Source organism: Thalassophryne amazonica, chromosome 4, assembly GCF_902500255.1.
Source record: "Thalassophryne amazonica chromosome 4, fThaAma1.1, whole genome shotgun sequence".
In the NCBI taxonomy this organism is placed as follows: Eukaryota; Metazoa; Chordata; class Actinopteri; order Batrachoidiformes; family Batrachoididae; genus Thalassophryne; species Thalassophryne amazonica.
The window spans coordinates 41,401,872-41,429,704 of NC_047106.1; the positions used below are offsets into that span (position 1 = coordinate 41,401,872).

A 27,833-nucleotide genomic window follows, 5' to 3' on the forward strand; every position below is an offset into this window, starting at 1 on the left:
ACTTTTAAACTCTGATAAGACTGAAATGATAGTTCTTGGTCCAGCGAGACATCAGCATCAATTTGACCAGCTGGCACTCAGCCTGGGTTCATGTGTCATACATCATACGGACAAAGTGAGGAACCTTGGGGTAATTTTTGATCCCACGTTGTCCTTTGACCTCCACATCAGGGATGTTACTAGGACTGCTTTTTTCCATCTGCGAAAAATATTGAGGATCCACCCCATCCTGTCTATGGCTGACGCTGAGACGCTGATTCATGCTTTTGTTTCTTCATGACTAGATGATTGTAATGACCTATTTTCAGGGTTACAGCAGTCCAGCATTAGGGGTCTTCAGCTGGTTCAGAATGCTGCTGCCAGACTTTTGACACGAAGCAGAAAGTTTGAACATATCACACCCATTTTGGCATCTTGACACTGGCTCCCTGTCTCTGTGAGAGCAGATTTTAAGGTTTTATTATTGACTTATAAGGTTGTTCATGGACTGGCACCATCTTATCTGGCCGATCTGGTGGAACCCTACGTGCCGGTCCGGGCTTTGCAGTCGCAGGATGCAGGACTTCTCTGTGTTCCCAGGGTGAAGAAGAAGTCATCGGGTCAATGGCTTTTTATTTTATCGTGCACCCGCTCTGTAGAACAGTCTTCCTGCAACCGTGAGGTAGTCGGAGTCTGTGGACATTTTTAAGTCAAGACTTGAAATCTATTTTTATTCTCTTTCTTATGAATAGTTTTTTTTTTTTTTATCTGTTTTATTCTTTTACTTCTGTTTTTAATTATGTACTTGATTTTTTCATTTTTATTTATTTATTTAAATAAATATGTTGAACTGTTCTGTGTGAGGTGCCTTAAGACGGCTTTTGTTGGGATTTGGTGCTTTATAAGCTGATTAAATTGAAAATTGAAATTGAAGTGACTATTCGTACGTAGCCGTATTAATAACATTTACACGTAGTGCAGCTTTGTTACGGTTCTGGTTAGAGTTAGGGGTTATGGTTATAGTCATGTGAGGACTAGCTTTTGCTGCTGAGCCAATCAATGTGCAGCAGTGGGTTAGCGATCGGTCCATTATTTCGGTACAACAGGCCTCTCTGCAAGGCGGAGAACAACACAGTACCGTGTCTTTTAAAAATACAAGAAATGCACTGCTTCACTTTAAATACACAATAAGTCTATTTCAGGTGGTCAGAACTTTTCAAAATGGGACACTGAGTTCTAGCTTTTGCTGGCTGCTACAGAATGCTGGATTGTTTTCTCCGTTTTTCATGGGAGCATTACAGCGCTACATACAGGTCTGGCATATACAGTGTTTTTAGTGTCCCATGGCTGACATGGAATTTAATTAACCTGTTTGGGAACATCAATTTTAGGGTGGAATCCCAAACTAGAAAAGTTAAAATATCATTTCTGTTCGGAACAAACCAGTTGGGGAAAAAAATATGGTTCAAAGCCCTGGATGTATTTAACCAATTCCTCAAAATAATCATTCTAAATATTTCCTGTATGTCTGTGTAAACATTGGGCCAAATTTTTACCTTGGCTTGTGACCTTGAACCACTTTTCAAACAACTCAATAAAATCACTTTGTACTTGACTTAACCATCAAACATTCCATCAAGTTTGGTCCAAATTGAATCAAAACCATTTGAGTGATTTTATTCACACCACAACAGACACACAGTACCAAAAACAGTACCCCACATGGACTCCTGTATTCAAGTATAATCATAGCTCCACCACCAGTTCTGGAATGGTAAAGAGCTGTACTGACGAATATGGAGTGCTGTATGAAAAACTGCAATATCATCAATACGACTCCAGTATGGAGCCCAGAAAAGGAGAGTCTTAAAGTGTTCCTGCCACGCCATGATGTTTTTACATATTCTTGAAGAATAAAAAAAGCTTTTTCCACATTGTCTTTGTTTTTTACCATAAAATTACACTGAACAAGGATTCAGACGTTTCGTTACCCATCTGAGAATTTGAATTTACCGCCTCTGAATTGACCTACTTTTTCGCTGCGACGGATGTGACGTCATGCAAGTAAATGTTTCGAACCACGGCTCTGTTTACCAACACGGCAGACACGGACAGCGAAGGCATAGTGAGCGATTATAGCGAAGATTTAAGTGACATATCGATTGTTTTTGAAGAAGATGAGGAAGTTTCTGATGAAGAGATTAACGGTGTAAATAATGAGAGGCTCCAAACCGTGTATGTTCCAGCCGAACGCGACAGAAAGAGGATGTGAAGCTGTAGCTGTCAGCTGACATCAACAACAACAAGCTGCTTACAAAACACAGATTGGTTTGTTCACTCACCACCTTTTCTTATAAATGATCATTTATTCCTGGCACGGTGTGTTTGTGTATGAAAAAATTATTTCAGCAGCACAGTGTGCTTAAATTCAGGAGTTTGTTCTAAAATCACTGAAAATAAAGTTTCTGTACATTCTGTATATATTTAATCATTTATAAGTCAGTTTCTTGTGATTGCTAATTCTTCACATTTTATTCAAAGCAAATGATTGCAAATCTTTATCTGAAAAGCTGTAGACCCACATGGGATGGGAAAAAAAAGATTACTAAATAAAAGAAAATTTTACTTCTATATCTGTTGTCAAATTTTATCAGGCATAATATTGTAGAAAAATGTTTATGCTAAATGGAGACTTACCTGTCTAAAATACACATACAGAACATCTGTAATCATAAATTGTATCACACCTAATCTACTTTGAATGAACAGACGCCTGAACAAAAAACAGGCTGTTCAGTTTACATGCATATGTATATTTGGAAAACACAAAAATGTCAATGTTCTGTTTTTTCGTTGTTTTTTTTTTCAGGTGCTCATGTGAACACAGTCAGCTGATGCCACTCGTGATCGAGTCTCCTTCTCATATCAGGGTCAGCTTTTCAGGTAAGTTGTTTATGTTATCTCAATAACACCCTAACTTTCAAACAGCATTTTGTTATGTATATCAGCTATTTTTTATTATTATGAATTTTGTTATAACTTCTGTTTTATGACTTTGGTGGCAACCCTTCATTTTAATGAAAATGCAGGGACACAACAAAAGCAGACAAAGCAAGAGACCAAGGTTCAGAATATACTTTCCTTAGTGGAAAAGAGGAGGATTCACAGTGAGAAAGTTAGCCACATATCCAACATGTGATACGTGGAAATGGAAAAAAAAAAAAACAGATTGTTATTTGTATATTTTTATATAGCATGATAAAATGAAAAAAAAATACAATTTCTCATAAGTTTCACATTGTTTCATTCAAATGAGAAGTGATTTACAATTTGTTTAAAAAACATTTTATTCAGTCTATATGAGCGACATAGCAAAAGAGGTTCTTCAGATCTGCAAAACACCAAACCGACCAGAAATCCCCACCAATGATCCTCCTCCACTTGTGAATGGACAAAGCTGAGGCTGATGCTGCCAAGTCGACCAGGTACCACTGATGAGCCCAACCCTTCACTTCAGAGGAGGAAACTAGCAGTGTTGCCACAGTTACTTTGAAAAAGTAATCCAATTACTGATTACTCCTTGAAAAAGTAACTTAGTTAGTTTACTGATTACTCAATTGGAAAAGTAACTAAGTTAGATTACTAGTTACTTTTTTAGTTACTTTTCCCAGCTGCCGACAACAACCCTCTGCCACCTCAACATGACAATGATACCTGTTTTGCCAAAACTCACTTTATAGTCACCCTTTCTTGACTTCAATGAAAATAAATACTTGTTTTATAAAAAGTAAAATAAAAACCTCTTTCTTGACCTCATATTTAACTGTTGACAGCACTGTAACAGTAAAACTTGCCATTTCTAACCTACATTGTTTATAAATGTAACTATTAAATTCATTCTAACATTTTTCTAACATTTAAATTCTCTCTAAACATTTTACTTGTCGAAATTATTATTATTTTAAGTAGTATTAGTAGTTGTAGTAAAAAAAGGCTTCAAAACTGGACCTTTAATCTAGAGGTGTTGTGGGGGGGGGGGGGCACATCCCTGCCCGACACCACCATTCTGTCTGGATTCGCCCCTGCTTTGGCGTTTGAGCACAAAGAATGGATAACATTTATTTATGTAGAAAACATAACCAGATTTACAGGTAAGAAAGTTTTATTGCATTTTCACATCATGTGGTCCTCAGAAAGAGAGTTTAGGTGCATTTGAGTGGAAAATAGTGTTAGTTGTTGACGCGTCGCGGAGGATCAGCTGTTTTTAGCAACAGATATGGAGCGGTTCGGAGAAAAAAAAGCATAAAAATGTCTTTGTAAAGCTCAGTGCAGGTGTGCTGTTGTCACCGTGCTTTAAGAGGTGAGGACGAGTCGTAGCTGCTGCAGAAAACCGCGGATGAAAAGCTCACAGCTCGCTTAAAGTGGGCAGTTCAGTCGAACCCCGACCTCCTGCCCACGGACCAAGTTTAATGCTGCTATCGACCCACAATGTAAAAATAATAGTAACGCACAGTGACTTGGAGAAGTAACTTTAATCTGATTACTGGTTTGGAAAGATTAACGCCTTAGATTACTCGTTACTAAAAAAAGTGGTCAGATTAGAGTAACGCGTTCCTAAGTTACGCGTTACCGGCATCACTGGAAACTGGAAGCCAGTGTAGTTGGATGATGGTGATGGAAAAGTACTCCTTATTTTGAATACAACACAAGCTGGTAGTGGCACCCTTCCGTGCCTTCCCAAGTGTCCCCAGCACAACCGCACAAATTGCCGATATGCGATATGACGATACTTTCTGCAACAAAAAAATAGCATGGATTTATGTTCAAAAACAACAGTTCATTTTTTTTGTATTTGAATGTTTTTTACTTTTTTCTATAAACCATGTAAATGAAACTTTCTAACTATTTCATGTGCTTATTCGTACTGTGGAGCATCACGTAGGCATAGTGTGCTACTCTGAGGACACATTGCATCTCCGCCAAGACTGCAGAAATTTCCCTGCAACAGCGAGACTCACAAGTGGCATCGGCTAACTGTGTTCACATGAGCACCTGAAAAAAACAGGACATTGACATTTTTGTGTTTTCCAAATAAAATTTTCTTTTATTTAGCAATCTTTTTTCCCATCCCATGTGGGTCTACAGCTTTTCAGATAAAGATTTGCAATCATTTGCTTTGAATAAAATGTGAAGAATTAGCAATCACAAGAAACTGACTTATAAATGATTAAATATATACAGAATGTACAGAAACTTTATTTTCAGTGATTTTAGAACAAACTTGTTGTGTGGGCTGCCAGAAGAGGAGGTACTCCTAGCCCACCACCAGAGGGTGCCCTGCCTGAAGTGCGGGCTTCAGGCACGAGAGGGCGCTGCCGCCACGGACACAGCCGGGAGTGACAGCTGTTGTTACTTTTTGGCTCATCTATTGACCGTTCATTTGCGCCCCCTGTTGTGGGTCCGTGTCACTACACTTTCACAACAGGATATCTCGGCCAGCGTCATGGATCCCGAGGGGCGTCACCCATCTGTTGGACAGCCAATGGAAGAGCAGGGTGCACAGGCATCTGCAGGAGGCGTGCTCGGTGAGTTGCAGCAAATCCTCACCGCCTTTACCGCTCGGCTGGATTTGATGTCCGAGCAAAACGTCATCCTTAATCGCAGGATGGAGGCTCTCACCGCACAGGTGGAAGCGCGCGATCAGAGCGCTGCTGCGGCTCCTCCTCCTGCCGACCCGGTGACGGATATTAACATTCCACTGGTCGTTCAACGAACCCCCCCACCATCCCCTGAAGCATACATAAGTCCCCCAGAGCCGTACGGGGGTTGTGTGGAGACATGCGCGGACTTTCTGATGCAGTGTTCGCTCGTCTTTGCACAACGACCCGTGATGTACGCGTCTGACGCCAGCAAGGTGGCTTATGTTATTAACTTGCTTCGGGGTAAGGCACGCGCCTGGGCTACGGCGCTCTGGGAACAGAACTCACGGTTGTTATCAGCATACACTGGGTTTGTGGGGGAGTTCAGAACAGTGTTTGATCACCCTAACAGAGGAGAGACCGCTTCAACAGTGCTGCTGTCAATTCGACAGGGGCGCCGGTGCGCAGCCGAATATGCAGTCGACTTCCGCATCGCGGCTGCGAAGTCCGGCTGGAATAACATTGCGCGCCGCGCCGCCTTCATAAACGGACTGTCATCAGTCCTGAAGGAGCATCTGGTAGCTAAGGAAGAACCGCGGGATTTAGATGGGCTTATCGATCTCGTTATACGGTTAGACAATCGGTTGGAGGAACGCCGTCGGGAGCGAGGCGAAGGACGTGGCCGGGTACGCGCCGTCCCTCTCCCTTCTGGGTTCGAGAAGGTTCCGCCCTCCCCACGCTCCACAGCCGCAGCGCTCCGTGGGGCAACAGCTCCCCCTGCTGACGTTGCTAGGGAAATGCACAGGGCCAAAATGAGAACAGATGACAAAATGAGGAGGCTGGTCCGCGGGGAGTGTTTTCTCTGCAGCTCAAAAGAGCACATACAGAAAAAACTGCCCCAAACGGCCACAACGACAACAACCGCCCTTAGAGACTGGGCTAAGGGGGGGTCATAACATTCACGTGGGACACACATATTGCCACACGACTCCCAGTTACAATCCTGAGCGGGGATTTAACCCTTCAAGCCCCAGCACTGGTGGACACGGGGTCAGAAGGGAATCTGCTAGACAGCAGATAGGCAAGGGAGGTAGGGCTCCCTCTGGTGGTGCTTCCTTCGCCATTGCAGGTGCGGGCACTAGATGGCACCCTCCTCCCTTTAATCACACACAAGACACAACCAGTAACTCTGGTGGTGTCTGGAAACCATCGGGAGGAGATCGAGTTTTTTGTAACTCCTTCTACCTCCCGCGTGATTTTGGGCTTCCCATGGATGTTGAAACACAATCCCCAGATTGATTGGCCGTCTGGGGTAGTGGTTCAGTGGAGCGAAACCTGCCATCGGGTGTGTTTAGGATCCTCGGTTCCTCCCGGTTTACATGCTAAGGAGGAGGTCAAAGTCCCTCCCAATCTGACGGCAGTGCCGGTTGAGTACCACGATCTTGCTGACGTCTTCAGCAAGGATCTGGCACTCACCTTTCCCCCGTACCGTCCATACGATTGTGCCATTGATTTGGTTCCAGGCGTTGAGTTCCCGTCCAGCAGGCTGTACAACCTCTCACGACCTGAGCGCGAATCAATGGAGACCTATATCCGGGACTCATTAGCTGCCGGGCTGATCCGGAACTCCACCTCCCCGATGGGTGCAGCTTTCTTTTTTGTGGGCAAGAAAGATGGCGGACTCCGTCCATGCATTGATTACAGGGGGCTGAATGAGATTACAGTTCGCAATCGATACCCGTTGCCGTTGTTAAATTCTGTGTTCACCCCCCTGCATGGAGCCAAAATCTTTACTAAGCTGGATCTTAAGAATGCGTATCACCTGGTTCGGATCCGGAAGGGAGACGAATGGAAGACAGCATTTAACACCCCGTTAGGTCACTTTGAGTAACTGGTCATGCCGTTCGGCCTCACCAACGCCCCCGCGACATTCCAAGCCTTGGTTAACGACGTCTTGCGGGACTTCCTGCACCGATTCGTCTTCGTATATCTGGACAATATTCTCATCTTTTCTCCGGATCCTGAGACCCATGTCCAGCATGTACGTCAGGTCCTGCAGTGGTTGTTAGAGAACTGACTGTTTGTGAAGGGCGAGAAGTGCGAGTTTCACCGCACGTCTTTGTCCTTCCTGGGGTTTATCATCTCCTCTAACTCAGTCGCCCCTGATCCGGCCAAGGTTGCGGCGGTGAGAGATTGGCCCCAACCAACAAGCCGTAGGAAGCTGCAACAGTTCCTCGGCTTCGCTAATTTCTATAGGAGGTTCATTAATGGCTACAGTCAGGTAGTTAGCCCCCTGACAGCCCTGACCTCTCCAAAAGTCCCCTTCACCTGGTCGGATCGTGCGAAGCCGCGTTCAAGGAGTTGAAACGACGGTTCTCTACTGCGCCAGTTTTGGTGCAGCCCGACCCTAGCCGCCAGTTCGTGGTTGAAGTGGACGCCTCTGACTCAGGGATAGGAGCCGTGCTATCCCAGAGCGGAGAGACCGATAAGGTTCTTCACCCGTGTGCCTACTTTTCTCGCAGGTTGACCCCGGCTGAACGGAACTATGACGTCGGCAATCGAGAACTCCTTGCGGTGAAAGAGGCTCTTGAGGAGTGGAGACACCTGTTGGAGGGAGTGTCTCCATTCGCGGTTTTCACTGACCATCGGAACCTGGAGTATATCAGGACCGCCAAGCGGCTGAACCCCAGGCAAGCCCGCTGGTCACTGTTCTTCGGGCGTTTTGACTTCCGAATCACCTATCGCCCCAGGACCAAGAACCAGAGGTCGGATGCCTTGTCCCGGGTACATGAAGAGGAGGTCAAAACTGCACTGTCGGATCCACCGGAGCCCATCCTGCCTGAGTCCACTATCGTGGCCACCCTCACCTGGGACGTGGAGAAGATCGTCCGGGAGGCCCTGGCACGAAGCCCGGACCCGGGAACTGGACCAAAAGACAAACTATACATCCCACCAGAGGCCAGGGCTGCGGTCCTAGACTTCTGTCACGGTTCCAAGCTCGCCTGTCATCCGGGGGTGCGAAGGACCATGGCAGTTGTCCGGCAGCGCTTCTGGTGGGCGTCTATGGAGGACGACGTCCGGGAGTACATCCAGGCCTGCACCACCTGTGCCAGGGGCAAGGCTGACCACAGGAAGTCCCAAGGTCTGCTCCAACTGCTTCCTGTGCCTCATCGCCCCTGGTCCCAAATCGGCCTGGATTTTGTCACGGGTCTCCCACCGTCCCAGGGCAACACCACCATCCTCACGATAGTGGACCGATTCTCCAAGGCAGCCCACTTCGTGGCCCTCCCGAAGCTCCCTACGGCCCAGGAGACAGCGGACTTCCTGGTCCACCACGTCGTTCGTCTGCATGGGATCCCTACTGACGTAGTCTCGGATCGTGGTCCCCAGTTTTCCTCTCACATCTGGGGGAGTTTCTGCAGGGAACTGGGGGCCACCGTGAGCCTCTCGTCCGGGTACCATCCACAGACGAACGGACAGGCAGAGCGGGCCAACCAGGAGTTGGAACAGACCCTCCGCTGTGTGACATCCGCGCACCTGACGGCCTGGAGCAACCACCTGGCCTGGATCGAGTATGCGCATAACAGCCAGGTGTCTTCTGCTACCGGCCTCTCCCCATTTGAGGTGTGTTTGGGGTACCAGCCCCCATTATTTCCCGTGGTGGAGGGAGAGGTCGGTGTGCCCTCGGTCCGGGCGCACCTTCAGAGGTGCCGTCGGGTGTGGCGCACCGCCCATTCTGCCTTGTTGAAGGCCCGGACGAGGGCCAAGACCCATGCAGACCGCCGGCGGTCCCCGGCCCCTGCATACCAGCCCGGGCAGGAGGTGTGGTTGTCGACGAAGGACATCCCGCTTCAGGTACAGTCACCGAAACTGATGGACAGGTTCATCGGACCCTTCCGCATCCTCAAGGTCCTTAGCCCTGCCGCAGTGAAGCTCCAGCTCCCAGCTTCACTGCGGATCCACCCGGTGTTCCACATCTACAAAATCAAACCGCACCACACCTCACCCCTCTGTGCTCCCGGTCCGGCGCCGCCTCCTGCCCGGATCATTGACGGGGAGCCGGCTTGGACAGTGCGCCAGCTCCTGGACGTCCGTCGAATGGGCCGGGGGTTCCAATATCTGGTGAACTGGGAGGGGTATGGACCCGAAGAACGCTCCTGGGTGAAGAGGAGCTTCATCCTGTATCCGGCCCTCCTGGCCGATTTCTACCGTCGACACCCCAATAAGCCTGGTCGGGCGCCAGGAGGCGCCCGTTGAGGGGGGGGGGTCCTGTTGTGTGGGCCGCCAGAAGAGGAGGTACTGCTGGCCCACCACCAGAGGGCGCCCTGCCTGAAGTGCGGGCTTCAGGCACGAGAGGGCGCTGCCGCCACGGACACAGCCGGGAGTGACAGCTGTCACTCATTATTTCCTGATAGCTGTCACTTATTCATGCTTCATCATCTCACTCCATAAAACCCAGATGTCATCTCCACCTCATCGCCGAGATATCGTACTTCTATGGAGGTAACCTTCTCAGCCTGCAGATTCAGATAAGTGGTTACACAGACACTGCACGAGTGTGTGTTAGAGGTGGAGGTGGCATTCCCACCGTTGTTGTTACGGGGTGTACACACACCCACACTTGACTGTCTTTGCTCTTCGCCAGCAGTACCAGATCCGACAGTCGGGGACGGTGATCACCTGGGAATTCGGGACTTGGCGGCTCCAGTATTCACCGGGTTCGGTGGCGGCAGAAATCGTGTGGTTCCGGCTCTTCTCAGGACAGACGTCTTCTATCCTCGAGCCTGCCCACACGTCACCTTTGTGGATTGACTGTTATCAGATTCTGAGATTGTCTGTATATTCGTTGTGCACCTTCACAACATTAAATTGTTACTTTTTGGCTCATCTATTGACCGTTCATTTGCGCCCCCTGTTGTGGGTCCGTGTCACTACACTTTCACAACAAAACTCCTGAATTTAAGCACGCTGTGCTGCTGAAATAATTTTTTCATACACAAACACACCGTGCAAGGAATAAATGATCATTTATAAGAAACAGTGGTGATTGAACAAACCATTTTGTGTTTTGTAAGCAGCTTATATCCGACAGCGTTGTTGTTGATGTCAACTGAGCTTCACATCCTCTTTCTGTCGCGTTCAGCTGGAACATACACGGTTTGGAGCCCCTCATTATTTACACCGTTAATCTCTTCATCAGAAACTTCATCTTCTTCAAAAACAATTGATATGTCACTTAAATCTTCACTATAATCGCTCACTATGCCTTCGCTGTCCGTGTCTGCCGTACTGGTAAACAGAGCCGCGGTTCGACACATTTACTCACATGATGTTACATCCATCGCAGCAAAAAAGTAGGTCAACTCGGAGGCGGTAAATGCAAATTCTCAGATGGGTAACGAAACGTCTAAATCCTTGTTCAGTGTAATTTTATGGTAAAAAGCAAAGACAACATATGGAAAAAGCCTTTTTTATTCTTCAAGAATATGTAAAAATGTCATTGCGTGGCAGGGACCCTTTAAGGATGCTAGCTCATATTGGTTTTTGAAGACTCTCGACGGCTTAGTATGTTAACTTGCTAAAAGTCATACAACTCTTTAAACAGCAAAAAAAGAAAAAAGAAAAAAAAAATTAAAAAATCAGCATTAATGTGAAATTTTTAAGTTTTCTTTAAGCTCAGAGCTGTGCTGATACATTCCATCACTGTGAAGGAGCAATTTAATTGGCCGCAAAGAGCAGAGAAGCCTGGAAAGTTCAGACGGCAAAGGATGACATCTACTGCTTATGCAAAATAGGACCGAGGCCTTGACAGGAATGTTAGCAACGTGAAGAAAGGGTGAGTGAGAGAGAGATGGAGAGAGGGAGAGGGGAAGAATTCCAAAGACTGGAAAGACAAAGACAACAAAAACATGATACAAATTAAGACAGAGAACATCAAGCGTTAGAGTTTCAAAGAACATAATTAATCTGGCAGTGCAACACCTAATCATTGCTCCAGTAATGCACAAATTAAGCAAACTCTGTAGTAACCCATGGGCACCAAGTCAGTAAAGTGCTGGAGCAATTCTTCCTATCGCATATAGTACCACTGAGCCACTGTAGGGGCGTACTATTATTATTACCTTATTTTTCCAAGATTTACTGCCAGCCGTACTTCTGGTTGTGCTGTAATTGGTGTAGCCAGTGTTAAAAACATATCCTATATGGCTCGTAGCATGAGAACACGTAGAGATAATGGCAGAAAATGAAGTACCTTGAAATATGTAATGTAATACACCATTTTAAAGAGTACTGTCTGGAGTACTAACGTGTGAAGTTTCAGAGCTTAGTACCTGTTCAGTGTGGAGACACAGCTGAATCAACATTCAGATCACCTCGCCACAGGCAAGAAAAAAAAATGCATTTTTGAAGATTCTTGGACCATATACTTTGACTGGTCTACTCCCTTAAAACTAATACTCTTCCAACAGCATGTTTTAATTTAACCTTTATTTAACCAGGTTAGTCCTGTTGGGCAGTATGTCTCACGGCCACGTTATATCTCCTCTGGAAGGCCGTGAGACATGCTGCTGGAAGGCCATGACACATACTGTTCGTTCGCTACACAAAAAAAAAAACACAGTTTTACTTTTAGACATACCTTTCAGATAACAACATGAGTAATCACCAAACATCAATGTCAAATGTAAACACTTTTTCACCCAATCACATAGCTCCACTGATCCACCCAGCAGGGAAGGCCCACCCACTTGGAGGTTGGCCGAGTGCAGGTTTGAAATGCAGGGGAGCCCGGAGGTCGTGGTTACTGTAAACAGCGGTGCTTGTGATGTCATGTGATGCCAGCTCTGTAATGATTACTTTTTTGTTCAATGTTGGCATTCCTTTAATACAGCATCTGGATTTCTAAGTCCATCTCCTGTCAATATTTGAGTCTTTAGTTCGTGCACCACATAAAATTCCCGGGGTGGGGATCGTAGGCAGAAAATCCCCAACTGTCCCATTGAGATCGAGACCTCTTTTACTTCAGCCTTTACATGGCTTTGTAAGCTTTGATATTTCTGTTAAGCTTCCGATAAGTTGCATTTGCCATCGTAACATTTGTGTATCTTGATTCTTTCATTTGTCCAGCCATAGTCAGCTGAGCCGATAAGCACAGGCATTGGTAAAACCTCACAGTGCGATTGCTTCAGAGTCCTGTGTCCATGGCCCAGCTGTCCTGTTGAGATCACTAACCTGATGTTGCTTCCTCTCCAAGCCTTCCCAGTCACATTCTTGCAAAATCAGATAAACCTACTTGGCTTTCTCGTAGGCATGTCAAAATAAAAAATAGATGTCAAGTACTAAAGAATGGGACTGGAAATTTTGCTGAATTTTAAAGAATGCAATGTTTTCTGCATCGACTCTGCCTATACACAATAAGGAGAATTGACCCCAATGACCTTTGCTTTCACATAAACAACTGACCTCTGGCTGACCTTGCCAGAGCAATTCTGGAATCCACCTAAGTGTGTACCACATTTGCTCCAAATCAGGTGTAGTCATATTACTTAACCTTGACCTTTGCCAAAATGAATTCTCTACGGGCAATTTTGGGGTCAGCCTTCACTGACATACCAAGTTTGGACCTGGAAGGAGTGGTAACAAAGATGACCTTGACCTCACTGACTGACATTTGTCAAATGTGACCTTGCTGGCCAATTTCAACACCCACCTACATAAGTGTGCCAAGCTTGGTGCAAATCAAAATCAAAGGCTTAACTTTTAAACTTTGTCCTCAATGACTTTGACTCCATTGACCTGGGCAATTCCACACCCCACCTACATATGTGCACCACGTATGGTCGGCAGGGTGAAAGATAAATAAATAACATCTAAATTTTGACCTTTACTAAAACATACTATGTAAGGGCAATTATGGGGTTGACCATAGTTTGATGGAACTCTGCTAAAGGACCTGGGAGTAGTATAGGAACAACACTGCTCAAATTATAGCACAATCTCACTCTGTCTCACATATTCTCTACCCCATCAATGATGCAATACTGAGACCATCTTCACCTTCAAAAACTCAACAACAACTACCTACATTGATTTTCAGAAAAGCATTTTATTCAGTTGATTGGACTACTCTCTGGGACATCCTGAAAAACTGCAGAAACCCCAAAAAGTTACTGGACATTATAGCCAGCCTATAGACCAGGGGTAGGCAACCTGTTCCAGAAAGAGCCATGAGGGTGCAGGTTTTCTTTGCAGCCACTGACTCCACCAGGTGATTTCACTGATTAACTGATTCCATCTGCTCAAAGTGATATTAATCAGTAAAATCACATGGTGGAGTCAGTGGCTGCAAAGAAAACCTGCACCCTCATGGCTCTTTCTGGAACAGGTTGCCTACCCCTGCTATAGACAGATACTGTGAGTGCAGAGACTTGACGTTTTCCCAGTGAAAAATGGCATTCCTCGGGGATGGGTTCTGGCTCCTACACTGTTCAATGCTTGCATGGACTGGGTCATGGGTAGGGTTGTGAAAACCAGCGACTTGGGTGTTTTTGCTGGCAAGAAACTGTTTCAGTGGATTCACTTGTGTAAGGTTAGATCTTACCAGCAGATCTGTTGATCATAAAAGAGCAGCACAACACCAAACAACAGCTTTGACTCATGGTGTTTTTACAGTCTTCATCAAATAAGATCATTATTAAAGGAGTCACATTGTGCAAAACCATTTTTTTTACATTTTCATGTTTGAGGTTTAACGTTAAATATCCTCAAATTCCCACAACTCAGTGTTTGCACAGACATTCTAGTGCTATAATATACAAATAATGAATGTTTATGAGTTCAATGGTACAAATAATTAATTTGGTGAAAGACAGAATGTTCCATTCAACGAGCCTCATTGAATGGAACATTCTATCTCGTAATTAAATATTTGTTCCATTGAAAGAATGAAAAACATTCATTATTTGTTTTATATAATGGCTAAAATAGATCCTTACCATTTGATATTTTATTAATTTATAAACAACATAAAAGGGACTTACATTTTGGTGTGTGTCACTGGTGCTTTGATGTCAACAGTCCAACACCAACTTTAAATAGGAGTCTAAAATTTTTCTCAGTCAATGTAGAAAACATTTCCTCAGTCCAACAAAAAATCACATCAGAAATGAGTCCAGTTTTCCATCCTAACAGCTTTTCATGCCTCCAGGCAGCTTACAGCGTAGCAAATTTGCTTGTGTGTGTATGTGTGTGTGTTAGAAGGATTACAACCGTCAATTAGCTCCATCAAATCGTCGTCCGTCAGCAAAACAATCTCTGCCATGTTTAGCTAAACGCCTCCCCCACTAGTGGGCAGTGGTCACAGCGTGCAATGGTATACAAATAATGAACGTTTATGAGTTCAATGGCATGTTCCAGCTTTCACCGAATTAAATATTCGTTCCAATGAAAGAATGTAAATACATTCAAGAAGAAGATTTGTTTTATATAACGGCTAAAATAGATCCTTGTCATTTGATATTTTATTAACTTATAAAAAACAGAAAAGAGACTTACATTTTGGTGTTTCACTGCTACTAAAGTCCAAATTGTGACATGTAGTCCAATGATGCTGTGCACTGACTTCAGACTTCCATAAAAAAAAGAAAAAAAATTCAGACTTCCATAAAAAACTAAAATTAAAAAAAGACTTTGTGTAGTTCCTCAGTCCAGCCAAAAATCACATCAGCGTTTCATGTGAACAAGGTCTTCATGCATCCAGATGGCTTACAGTGGAGTGGATTTTGTGTGTGTGTGTGTGTGTGTGTGTGTGTGTGTGTGTGTGTGTGTGTGTGTGTGTGTGTGTGTGTGTGTGTGTGTGTGTGTGTGTGTGTGTGTGTGTGTGTGTGTGTGTGTGTGTGTTACAAGACTTCAAGCATCAGTTAGCTCAATCAAATCATCGTGTCATTGTCCCCCGCATGCGCACACACACACACACACACGCAACCGGGTCGGCACTTGTGCACGCGCGTACTACCAAAAAAAGACTGTGTATGTGCTCAGTGCAGCGATAAAAAAAAAAATCATCACATCAGAAATGAGTCCAGCTTTTCTTTCCAACTTCCTGCTAACAGCCTCCAGACAGCACAGTGGATTTGTTTTTTTTGTGTGTGTGTGTGTGTGTGTGTGTGTGTGTGTGTGTGTGTGTGTGTGTGTGTGTGTGTGTGTGTGTGTGTGTGTGTGTGTGTTAAAGAATTAGCAGTGTCAGTTAGCTCAATCAGTTAGCTCAATCAAATTATGTCTCGGGAGAATCGTTGTCCCCTGCGCATGCGTGCACACACGCAACCTGGTCAGCACTTGTGTGTGCGTGTACTACCAAAAAAAGACTGTGTACATCCTCAGTGCAGCAGAAAAAAAAAAAATCACATCAGAAATGAGTCCAGTTTTTCATTCCAACTTCCTGCCAAAAGCCTCCAGACAATATAGTGGATTTGTTTTGTGTGTGTGTGCGCATGCACCTGCATGTGTGTGTGCGCGTGCACGAGGACGTACACGCGTGCACGATCACACGTGCGTATGTGTGTGCAGAGTGCAATAGTACCAAACATATGCAACCAAATTTGCACTCTAAATGGAACCAACCCGCACTCTAAATGCAATGCAACACAAATGGATGACTTAATCCATGTCATGTGACATACAAAGCACCAATCCAATGATAAGGATCCACACAGCCTTTATATAATACAAAATGTATGGAATCAAATGTGCAAGATAAATGGAATCATATTTGCACTCTAAATGCAACGCAACACAAATGGGACGAATAATCCATGTCACGTTACATACAAAGAACCAATCAAATGACAAGGATCCACTCAGCCGTTATATAAACAGCATTTTAGCCTGTTTGAGACGTCTATGTCATCGTAATATACCCCAAATCCCTTTAATTTTATCTCAGAATATTTTGTATTTCTGAGCATGTTTTTCCACTCTATGCGCCTCACGAGTTGAGTTTTCGGTGAGTACCACAGAGGTCAGAACAAAATTCCAGGGGGAAGTGCTAAAATCAGTTTAAACTTTTTGGTTAGGGTGCACCACAGAAGGCCACAGCAGCTCTTTCCTACCAGTGCCAGTCAGACTCTATAATTCCTCCCCCTTCTGCAGGATGAATACATAACGAACAGAGTTATTAATAGAGTTGTTCAGTTACTCAGCTATGTGCAATATTGGTGAAAATCTTTTGAAAATGTCTTCAGTCATTTCAGATAAATGTGTTGTACCTATTGTATTTTAAAAAATGTTCACTGTTTACTGTTCGGTACTCTGGCAAAATAATTTCCTTTGGGATAACAAAGTTCATCTTATTCTTAGCGGATGGTGCTGTGCAAAAGCAGTCAAATACACCTCATTCAGTAAGATCGAAAGACCTTCTAGCGACAGACGTGAGAGACCATGAGTTTTAACCTTGTGGTTAGAAGGCTTGCCTCCCATCCCAGGGATTGTGACCGTGAGCCCAGAGTGGGATGAAGCGACGCAGGTTACTAATGCAAAAAGATTAAAAAAAATGGCTCATTATTTACTGAGCATTTTATTACAAATATCCGTAATAATAAATAGACTTTCTCAAGTGATGTAATTGTGGATACTAATGGTGTTAGCATTTTTTAGCAGCTATAGGTAGCTTGATGGCATTAGGTTTAGTTCATCCATGATTACTGAGGAAAAACGCTGCTCATAATTTTTAATGCCCACATCAAAGCAAAACCATTATTATGAGAACCACCACTCCGTCCCTACAAATATGATTTAACAAGAGCAAACAGAGATTTCTGACATCCATCAATCCAGATCACCTCCAAAATTCAGTGGAGTCTTCCATGGCCTAATATCTATCTGTGGTGAAAATTTGGTGAGAATCTGTGAAGTAGTTTTTACATAATCCTTCAAAGCCTATATGAAGAGAACATCTTGATCCAGAATGTGGATCAATGCCAAAATTTAATGGAGTCTTCCATGGCCTAATATCTATCTGTTGTGAAAGTTTTGTCAAAATCCGTGCAGTAGTTTGACGTGATCTTGCTAACAGACAGACAGACAAATAAATAGATGTTCTATTTTCTGGTTTGGTCCAGCCTTATGAGTCTTCAACTGGTTCAAAATGCTGCAGCCAGACTTTTGACAGGAAGCAGAAAGTTTGCCCACATTACACTCATTTTGGCATCTCTTCACTGGCTTCCTGTTCTTGTGAGATCAGATTTTAAGGTTCTGTTACTAACCTATAAAACTGTTCATGTACTAGCCCCTCCCTACTTAGCTGATCTGTTTAAACCCTACGTACAGGCCCAGGCTTTGCGTTCTCAGGGTGCAGGACTACTTTGTGTCTCTAGGGTGAATAAAAAGTCTGCGGGTCACAGAGCTTTCTCTTATCATACCCTTGTTCTGTGGAATGATCTCCCTTTATCAATAAAACAGTCAGATTCTGTAGAGACTTTCAAGTCCAGACTTAAGACGCACTTATTTTCCCTTTTGTATGGCTAGCATACTGGTATCGTATGTTACTATGCTTTTTCCCTTTTAAAAGGCCGGCGATCACCTTCGTATTTCTTCTGCTTTTCTTGTTGCTTAATGCTGACAAATTATACTGTATTTGTTGTCTTTCTGCCACCTGATTCAGTTTTTTTTTCTCTCTGAGGTGCGGCTCCATCCAGAAGTGGGTGTTTTCTACCGTAACGGTCATGAAATAGGTGGTATCTGTGGACGCAAGTGTCTTTTTTCTCCTCTAATTTGTAAAATATAATGCACATATTTTCATCACTGAAGCTACTTGACTTAATTTTTTTGTTACTATAAAATATCTTCAAAAAAAATGAGGTGGGCTTCATAGATAATTGGCAAAGCTTCTGGGGAAAACCTGGTCTTGTTAGGAGAGACCCACTTTGGATGGAGCAGCTCTCATTTCTAGAAATCTGGCCAATTTTCTTAAATCCTCCAAACCGTGACTATCCAGGGTTGGGACCAGGAAGCAGAGTTGTAGTCTTACACACCTCTCTGCAGCTTCTCTCCCCCTGCCATCCCCTCATTACCCCATCCCCGTAGAGACGGTGCCTGCTCCCAGACCACCAATAACCAGCAAAAATCTATTTAAGCATAAAAATTCAAAAAGAAAAAATAATATAGCACCTTCAACTGCACCACAGACTAAAACAGTTAAATGTGGTCTATTAAACATTAGGTCTCTCTCTTCTAAGTCCCTGTTAGTAAATTATATAATAATTGATCAACATATTGATTTATTCTGCCTAACAGAAACCTGGTTACAGCAGGATGAATATGTTAGTTTAAATGAGTCAACACCCCCGAGTCACACTAACTGCCAGAACACTCATAGCACGGGCCGAGGCGGAGGATTAGCAGCAATCTTCCATTCCAGCTTATTAGTTAATCAAAAACCCAGACAGAGCTTTAATTCATTTGAAAGCTTGACTCTTAGTCTTGTCCATCCAAATTGGAAGTCCCAAAAACCAGTTTTATTTGTTGTTATCTATCGTCCTCCTGGTCGTTACTGTGAGTTTCTCTGTGAATTTTCAGAACTTTTGTCTGACTTAGTGCTTAGCTCAGATAAGATAATTATAGTGGGCGATTTTAACATCCACACAGATGCTGAGAATGACAGCCTCAACACTGCATTTAATCTATTATTAGACTCTATTGGCTTTGCTCAAAATGTAAATGAGTCCACCCACCACTTTAATCATATCTTAGATCTTGTTCTGACTTATGGTATGGAAATTCAAGACTTAACAGTATTCCCTGAAAACTCCCTTCTGTCTGATCATTTCTTAATAACATTTACATTTACTCTAATGGACTACCCAGCAGTGGGGAATAAGTTTCATTACACTAGAAGTCTTTCAGAAAGCGCTGTAACTAGGTTTAAGGATATGTTTCCTTCTTTATATTCCCTAATGCCATATACCAACACAGTGCAGAGTAGCTACCTAAACTCTGTAAGTGAGATAGAGTATCTCGTCAATAGTTTTACATCCTCATTGAAGACAACTTTGGATGCTGTAGCTCCTCTGAAAATGAGAGCTTTAAATCAGAAGTGCCTGACTCCGTGGTATAACTCACAAACTCGTAGCTTAAAGCAGATAACCCGTAAGTTGGAGAGGAAATGGCGTCTCACTAATTTAGATGATCTTCACTTAGCCTGGAAAAAGAGTCTGTTGCTCTATAAAAAAGCCCTCCGTAAAGCTAGGACATCTTTCTACTCATCACTAATTGAAGAAAATAAGAACAATCCCAGGTTTCTTTTCAGCACTGTAGCCAGGCTGACAAAGTGTCAGAGCTCTATTGAGCCGAGTATTCCTTTAACTTTAACTAGTAATGACTTCATGACTTTCTTTGCTAATAAAATTTTAACTATTAGAGAAAAAATTACTCATAACCATCCCAAAGACGTATCGTTATCTTTGGCTGCTTTCAGTGATGCCGGTATTTGGTTAGACTCTTTCTCTCAGATTGTTCTGTCTGAGTTATTTTCATTAGTTACTTCATCCAAACCATCAACATGTCTATTGGACCCCATTCCTACCAGGCTGCTCAAGGAAGCCCTACCATTATTTAATGCTTCGATCTTAAATATGATCAATCTATCTTTATTAGTTGGCTATGTACCACAGGCTTTTAAGGTGGCAGTAATTAAACCATTACTTAAAAAGCCATCATTTGACCCAGCTATCTTAGCTAATTATAGGCCAATCTCCAACCTTCCTTTTCTCTCAAAAATTCTTGAAAGGGTAGTTGTAAAACAGCTAACTGATCATCTGCAGAGGAATGGTCTATTTGAAGAGTTTCAGTCAGGTTTTAGAATTCATCATAGTACAGAAACAGCATTAGTGAAGGTTACAAATGATCTTCTTATGGCCTCAGACAGTGGACTCATTTCTGTGCTTGTTCTGTTAGACCTCAGTGCTGCTTTTGATACTGTTGACCATAAAATTTTATTACAGAGATTAGAGCATGCCATAGGTATTAAAGGCACTGCGCTGCGGTGGTTTGAATCATATTTATCTAATAGATTACAATTTGTTCATGTAAATGGGGAATCTTCTTCACAGACTAAGGTTAATTATGGAGTTCCACAAGGTTCTGTGCTAGGACCAATTTTATTCACTTTATACATGCTTCCCTTAGGCAGTATTATTAGACGGCATTGCTTAAATTTTCATTGTTACGCAGATGATACCCAGCTTTATCTATCCATGAAGCCAGAGGACACACACCAATTAGCTAAACTGCAGGATTGTCTTACAGACATAAGGACATGGATGACCTCTAATTTCCTGCTTTTAAACTCAGATAAAACTGAAGTTATTGTACTTGGCCCCACAAATCTTAGAAACATGGTGTCTAACCAGATCCTTACTCTGGATGGCATTACCCTGACCTCTAGTAATACTGTGAGAAATCTTGGAGTCATTTTTGATCAGGATATGTCATTCAAAGCGCATATTAACAAATATGTAAGACTGCTTTTTTGCATTTACGCAATATCTCTAAAATTAGAAAGGTCTTGTCTCAGAGTGATGCTGAAAAACTAATTCATGCATTTATTTCCTCTAGGCTGGACTATTGTAATTCATTATTATCAGGTTGTCCTAAAAGTTCCCTGAAAAGCCTTCAGTTAATTCAAAATGCTGCAGCTAGAGTACTGACGGGGACTAGAAGGAGAGAGCATATCTCAGCCATATTGGCCTCTCTTCATTGGCTTCCCGTTAATTCTAGAATAGAATTTAAAATTCTTCTTCTTACTTATAAGGTTTTGAATAATCAGGTCCCTTCTTATCTTAGGGACCTCATAGTACCATATCACCCCAATAGAGCGCTTCGCTCTCAGACTGCAGGCTTACTTGTAGTTCCTAGGGTTTGTAAGAGTAGAATGGGAGGCAGAGCCTTCAGCTTTCAGGCTCCTCTCCTGTGGAACCAGCTCCCAATTCGGATCAGGGAGATAGACACCCTCTCTACTTTTAAGATTAGGCTTAAAACTTTCCTTTTTGCTAAAGCTTATAGTTACGGCTGGATCAGGTGACCCTGAACCATCCCTTAGTTATGCTGCTATAGACTTAGACTGCTGGGGGGTTCCCATAATGCACTGAGTGTTTCTTTCTCTTTTTGCTCTGTATGCACCACTGCATTTAATCATTAGTGATTGATCTCTGCTCCCCTCCACAGCATGTCTTTTTCCTGGTTCTCTCCCTCAGCCCCAACCAGTCCCAGCAGAAGACTGCCCCTCCCTGAGCCTGGTTCTGCTGGAGGTTTCTTCCTGTTAAAAGGGAGTTTTTCCTTCCCACTGTCGCCAAGTGCTTGCTCACAGGGGGTCGTTTTGACCTTTGGGGTTTTTACGTAATTATTGTATGGCTTTGCCTTACAATATAAAGCGCCTTGGGGCAACTGTTTGTTGTGATTTGGCGCTATATAAATAAAATTGAACTGAACTGAATTGAATTGAATTTAACTTCATTATTTGGAACACGGGTACACAGAACAGGTGGGATCGCCGTGCACATTTCCACACAGTGACAAAGATATGCAAATAGGAAAGCACGCTCACGGTGCGGCTGCCACTATTAGATTAGAACACACTCACATGTTGACTGAAGAGGATCATTCTGTAATCACCAATTCTATTTTGGATAAACAGCAAGCCTTGAAGTGTGCGCTTCTCTCAGCAATGCGCTCACAGTGAAAAATAAATGCAATACCTGTTATTTCCCACCTCGTCAGAGGTAAGACGTTTGGCAAGTAGAAAAGGTCACACACATCTTTGAATAACAGAGTGTGTTTGACTGTGGATATAAAACATCATGATCCTCGCAAGATATCAAAGATACAGATGTGTAATCGTCAGATGTGTTGTTGTTGTTGTGCCTATATAATAGGCATTAATACAGGTCCTGCTGTTTTTACTGCAGCGTGCCTTTAAAGACGTAATATTTTCACGTGCTCAGAAAAGCATTTTGCTTATTACCTCTGCTTTCACCTCTGTTTGTTTGTTTGTGAACAGCCTGAAGATTCATATTCATTCATACAATGTCCATCAATGGAACAGAGGTGGACATTGTGGACCATGACAAGTACCTGGGTGTCCACATACACAAGAAACTGGACTGGACTATAAACACAGAAGGTCAGAGCCGACTGTACTTCCTCAGGAGGCTCAGATCTTTCAATGTCTGCAAAAATATGTTGCAGATGTTTTAACACTCGGTGGTCTCCAGCGTCTTCTTCTTGCTGTAGTGTCCTGAGCAAGCTGGCTGAAGGCAGCTGACACAGCTGGCTCTGTCCTGGGGGTGGAACTGGAGTCTGTGGTGTAGGTGTCAGAGAGGAGGATGCTGAGGAAACTGTGCAGCATCCTGTCAGAGCACCTTCAGTCTTAGACTGAGACCACTGAGGTGCACCACAGAACACCACAGGAGGTCTTTCCTACCTGTGGCAATCAGACTGTATAATTCCTCCTCCTTCTGCAGGATGAATACATAATGAACAGTGTTATTCAGTTATTCAGAGTTATGTGCAATATTGTCAAACATCTTGTGTAAATGTCTTCCAGTCATTTCACATAAAATTGTTGTACTTATTATAAAAAAATAAATAAATAAATACATTGTTTACTTTTACTGTTTCGATACTCTGGCAAAATAGTTTCCTTCGGGATAAAGAAAGTTGAGCTTATCTCATCTTGCCTGCAAGGCAAGAACTGCTTCGATTTTCAAGGTCAAAGGACAAAGTCAGGAAGCATTCCTATATTTAACATTGAACAAATTTTCAAAAATTCATAACTATCAAAAAAGATCAAATTTCTTTCATATTTGAGAGCTTTATATAAGATGGTATCCTTTATTGACTGAAAGTTTGATCCAGATCTGATCCAGATTACAGATTCTGTGGCCATTTAAATTTAACATTGAAAACCCCATTTAATGAATATTTTACATTATATCTTAATCAAACATGCCCTAATCACGCTCATATGTGAGGTACAGATTGACACTATCGTCTGACAAAGCTGATCTGATCCGGATTGTGGATTCTGTGGATGTTTTAATTTAATATTGAAAAGCCCATTTGGTGTATATTTTGCATTATATTTTAATCAAAAGTGCCTTCATCACTCTCATTTTTATGCCCCGCCTCGCGGTGCAACCGCTCTGCGGGGCATATAGCATCCAGGTGGTCCGTCTGTCCGGCTGCAATTCGTTCGCCACAATGTAGCTACGCACCTATTGCATGCAGAAACTTCATATTTGGTGGGTACATGCCTTGGAGGAGTACTTCGCATGGGTTCGAAGGCCAGTGACCTTGACCTACTTGAAACCTGGTTGAAACCCAATCTCCTCCTCCCTTTAAATGAAGCCTGCCCATCTGTACACATTTAGTTATGTTCTTCATGATACAAAGCAAGGTGGAAGTGTTGCTTTAATTCATCAATCTGGGTTTAGTTTAAGGTCCCTGATATAATTAACTTGACCATTTGGCTCTCTGCACCATTCAGGCTGCCACATGCAGATACAATCAGAGGGACAAAAATCAGACATGTTACTTTATCACTGTTTATAGACCCCCGGGCCAATACTCCCAATTCTTAGATGAATTTGGTATCTTTGTGGACAACTTAAATTCAGTGCTCACGAGTCTACTGGAACTGTTCCACCTATTATAAAATTACCCCCCCCCCCCCCCCAAAAAAAAAAAAAAAAAAAACACAAATGCCATGGTTCAATGATCATCTACATGACCACAAGCATAGGTTTAGAAGTCTTGAGAGAAAATGGTGTAGTTCAAAATTATAAGTCTTCTATCTTGCTATTCTGATGCTATTCTGGATTTGCAATATTGGCTAATAAGCAGGCCCATTAATCTGATTTGATTAATAAAAACAAGCATAATTCAAAGTTCTTGCTTGACACTGTGGCTGCACTTATTCAAGGACAGCCACCTGTAAGCCACTTTCAATTTACTGCTCAGGATTTCTTAGATTATGTTGAAGAGAAAGAAAGGCTATTGGGCCAAATATATTTCATCATGCTCAAGTTCTACCACCAAATCCTGCTACTGATGTGGTTACCACTGTGATGGGATGCCGAGACATACTGAATTTGCTACTATTCTACTGGGTATGCCGACAAAACTTGTAACTTCCGCTAAAAGCACAACCTGTCTTTTTGACCCTGATACCGACTGAACTGTTTAAGGACCTGTGGGCTACACTTGGGCCTGCTAGGTTGCAAATTATTAACCTGTCACTAGCCTCGGGTTTTGTTCTTAAATCTTTTAAATCTGCAGTGATTAAACCAATTCTGAAGAAACCTAACCTGGAGTCAGGTTTACTGAAAACTGCAGACCGATATCAAATATCATTTTGCTCTAAAATCTTTGAAAAAGTGGTTTCACAGCAGTTTGTGGACCATCTTACTGAGAATAACCTCTTTGAGCTACTGCAGTCTGCATTTACAATGCCCATTCCACGGAAATAGTACCTACTGAAGTGGTGAATGACCGTCTGCTTACAATGGACTCGGACACTACTTCTGCTGTTGTTAGATCTCAGCACTGCATTTGACACGGTGGATCATTGCATACTACTGGACAGGCTTGACAGCCACTTTGGGATTGCTGGTAATGTTCTTGCGTGGTTGAGAGCCTACTTAACTAGTCGTTTTCAGTGTGCCCTGTACAATAACGTCACTTCAAATCTTCTTCCTATGAAATATAAGGTTCCAAAAGGATTTGTTTTAGGTCCCCTGCTTTTCTCCCTCCCTCGGGCAGATACTGTGATGTTTTGGGATTAGTTTTTGCTGATGACACTCAGTTGTACATGTAGGTAACTTTAAGAAATCTCACACACACTAAAACTTTAGAGGATTATCTGGCTTCAGTGAAAAGCTGGATGTCTAGCAACTAGGGCTGCAGCTATCGAATATTTTTGGAATCGAATATTCTATTGATTAGTTTATCGATTAATCGAGTAATCGGATAAAAAGTACCTTTGCGTTTTTAAACAATATCAGTAGTGGCAGGGCTATCCCTAAGCAGTGGCACAATGTTGCTGTGCCATCATGCAGATTTTTAAGTTTAGGGTGTTCCCTCTCTCTGTTTTGCCAGGTTATTATTTATTTTTTCACATTAAGAGTTTTAGAGCTTTGCCAAACTATAAGCCCAGGCAGTCTGTGAAATCTTCAGTCTGCGGACAGGACATTCTGTTTTTCTTATTTTATTTTTTTCTTATTTCTTATTTATTTCTTATTTATTCTTTTTTCTTATTGCATATTTCATTTGCACTTTTTATTACTGTGATTTATTCAGTGTTCAGTGTATATTTCTACATGCTGTACAGAGTGTAGCTAAAACCAAAGTCAAATTCTTTATTTTCTGTGGATACTTGGCGAATAACACAGCCTTTGAAAAACGGCTGTGGATTGCAGCGTTTCCACAAAAGCTGCCTGTTGATAAAAACTCTTACCAAATCTGAATTAAACCTTTTTTTTAATCATTAAACATGACTCATTTAAAGTGTGCGTCCTTTCGCTTCATCTGCAGAGGTGGAGAACGGCTAGTGGAGCAAAACGTGTTTTTTTTTTTAATATATACAAACACACTGCTTCACTTTAAATGCGCAATAAGTCCGTTTCAAACGATCCGCGCGGACCCTTTCTCTTAAAAGGCTTGATTTTCCTCAGCGTGTGGCTTTGCAAACTTGTAGCACCACCTGCTACACTGATTAGTGCTATGGTGGTCTTCTGTGTTTTTTTGTGGGAGCGTTACAGCGCCACATACAGGCCTGGTGTATGTACTACAGCTTTAAATGAAGCCTTGAGGCAAAGAATTTACCTTGAACATTTGTTGTAATTGAATTATTCGAATTACTCGATGAATCGTTTCAGCCCTACTAGAAACTTTTTAATGTGATGATGGTCACTGGTTCTGCAAGACACAGACATCAGCTTGAATGGCTAATGCTAATAATAAATAATATTTTAAAAATAATAAAAACAAAGGCCACGCCAATCCTAAAGTGAATGGTTCACCTGCGGTAAAGCTGCGGGCTGTAAAACAACCAGCTGGCAGGACTCGTGCAGCCCCCGGGCCATCAGTTTGGAGCCTTTGATGGAATTAAACCATTTCAACCGCACATGTCATGATGTCTCTTTATTTTTATTTCACGATTACAGCTCTTGACGGGAAACAGGGGTGGTGCAGGGGTGGTGGCCAAGTGGTTAATGTGCTTGGTTTCAGTGCAGAAGGTTCCGGGTTCAAATCCCACCCCTGCCCCTGCGTCAGGAAGGGCATCCGGCGTAAAACCTGTGCCAATTCAACATGCAGATCCACCTTGGATTTGCTGTGGCGACCCCGAGTGCAAACAAGGGAGCGAAGGGACTTACTTTACGGGAAACAGGCATTCTGAACCCACTCCTGTGTGCGCCACAAAGACATGTCCACTGGGAATGTTCCAGTCATTTGTCAGTGTTCCCCAAACCACAGAGGACTGCACCTGCTGCAGCAGACAAGGTGTGTTTAGAAGAACAGACTCTGACCTCAAATCCCTCCAGCTGTGTTCCTGCCAAAATCCAACTCACAGCCTGCGACCTCTTCGCAGCGGGACACCTCACAGTTCATCCTCTGACTGCGATACTGGATGATTTTACGCGTGATTTAATGGCCTATATTCGCAATCAGAAAAACAAAATTAAAAAAATAATAAATAAAAAGCAGCGTGTGCTGCAGCGCTGCGTCCGTCAGCCGCAATGGGAGATCACAACCCACCATTCGAACCGATCGAACCCTCACACGTGACAGAAAATACTTTGCTCCTCGCTGCAAACAAGTCGGTGTGAGAAGATGAGAGCAGCAAAGAAGAGTGATAATCACTCCGGAACACCACAGAATACAATTAAGTGGAAACAGCGAGTCTTACCGTGACTCGGTGCTGAAGGTTCGGTTCAATGTCAAAGAGCGGAGCTGCTGCTGTGCGGCGTTCAGGCTCCGTCGGTTTTCCAGTCACGCACACCTGAGCTTCGATCCAAGCACCTCTCGTCTCCTTCGTCCCGATTTTTCCTCTCTCTCTCTCTCTCTCTCTCTCTCTCTCTCAGTTCACTTCCTCCGCTCCGAGGCATCCTTCCTCTGCTCTCATTTTCATCATCTCCTCCTCCCTTCTTTCACTTTACACCTTTT

At 43.2% G+C, this 27,833-nt stretch overlaps 1 protein-coding gene across 3 annotated transcripts in view; it reads right to left on the bottom strand.

Annotated features, from left to right (window-relative positions):
• grm5b (glutamate receptor, metabotropic 5b) overlaps positions 1-27,833 on the bottom strand; it is a 310,360-nt gene that overhangs the window by 273,667 nt on the left and 8,860 nt on the right. Inside the window, exon 1 of one of the 3 annotated variants that reach the window (XM_034167749.1) lies at positions 27,577-27,777. The exons of 1 other annotated variant lie outside the window; for it this stretch is intronic. The gene's annotated coding sequence lies outside the window, so the exon portion shown is untranslated. Of the gene's footprint in view, positions 1-2,324; positions 2,336-27,576; positions 27,778-27,833 lie in introns of those variants that run through there. One more of the 3 variants, XM_034167751.1, reaches the window with a different exon arrangement.